Below are 1,457 nucleotides of genomic sequence, written 5' to 3'. Positions count from 1 at the left end.
TAGTCAAATGGACTAGAGATCTTCCCAAAATCCAAGTCATTGGTGAATCTTCTACAGGTCTTCTTACGAGATCTCAAATAAAAGTGAAACGAACTGCTTCATTCTCCAAAGTGGAATTCTGCATGTTCAATTCATTCGTGTCCAAGATAGAACCCAAAACCGTCAACAACACTCTTGATCATTCTGATTAGGTGCAAGCGATGCAAGACGAACTTAATGAGTTCAAACAAAACAAAGTTTGGAGGTTAATTCCTATTCCACCTGAAGCATCAGTTGTTGATTTGAAATGGGTGTTTCGTAATAAGTTGGATAAAGAAGGGAATGTAATAAGGAACAAGGCAAGAATCGTACTCAAGGGTTACTGCCAGGAAGAGGGTATTGACTACGAAGAAACATTTGCACCTGTTGCAAGATTGGAATCAGTTCAAATATTCTTAGCATACACAGCTCATAAAAACTTTGAAGTGTTTCCGAAAGGAATGTCATGCATTCCTTTCTCATGTGGTTGATTTGAGCCAAGAGACGAAAGACATAAAGAACATCCAAGAAGTACATGACTTTCCTGACATCTTTCCAGAGGAACTACCAGGATTACCTCCACAGCATCAAGTCGAGTTCAGAATCGAATTAGTTCCAGGGGCTAACCCAGTAGCCAAATCGCCCTATCGTGTAGCACCAACTGAGATGCAGGAACAATCACGTCAAGTTAACGAACTGCTCTGCAAGGGCTTTATAAGACCAAGCTTCTCACAATGGGGAGCATCAGTCTTGTTCGTGAAGAAGAAAGACACATCGTTCCGTATGTGCATCGACTACAGAGAACTAAACAAGCTTATCGTCAAAAATCGTTACCCTCTACCTCGTGTAGATGACTTGTTCAACCAATTACAAGGAGAGAATTACTTTTCAAAGATTGATCTGAGATCCGGGTATCACCAGTTACGAGTTCTAGAGGAGGATGTTCCGAAGACAACCTTCCGAATTGGTTATGGATAATACGAGTTTGTAGTGATGCGAATCGGATTGACCAATGTGCCCGCAGTATTCATAGACTTAATGAATAGGGTGTGTCGTCCTTACCTGGATCAGTTCGTCATTGTATTCACCGATGACATACTTATCTACTCTCCAAGCAAGGAGGATCATAGTCAACATCTACGTCAGGTCTTAAAGACACTATGATCGGAGAAGCTCTACGCGAAGTTCTCTAAATACAAATCTTGGATTCGAAGAGTTGAATTCTTGCGTCACGTGGTTAGCGAAGAAGGAATTTACGTGGACCCTTCCAAAATAAAGGCCATCGAGAACTGGTCAGCACCGTAGACGCCTACTGAAATTCGTCAACTTCTAGGCCTCATTGGCTACTGTCGCAGGTTCTTTCAGAACTTCTCTAGGATCGCGAAACCGCTTACTACATTGACCCGGAAAAGGTGTGACCTTTGACTAGGAAGAGAAAC

The 1,457-nt window shown here is 42.1% G+C and overlaps 1 pseudogene; it reads left to right on the top strand.

The window, feature by feature from the left end:
• Positions 1–200: 200 nt before the first annotated feature.
• On the top strand, positions 201–509 carry LOC145095527 (putative mitochondrial protein AtMg00820 pseudogene; annotated as a pseudogene).
• The last annotated feature ends 948 nt before the right edge of the window (positions 510–1,457 follow it).

Source organism: Lactuca serriola, chromosome 3, assembly GCF_051521515.1.
Source record: "Lactuca serriola cultivar US96UC23 chromosome 3, Lser_US96UC23_V15, whole genome shotgun sequence".
In the NCBI taxonomy this organism is placed as follows: Eukaryota; Viridiplantae; Streptophyta; class Magnoliopsida; order Asterales; family Asteraceae; genus Lactuca; species Lactuca serriola.
The sequence above is the reverse complement of the archived record's forward strand: the minus strand, read 5'-3'. Positions and strand labels throughout refer to the sequence as shown.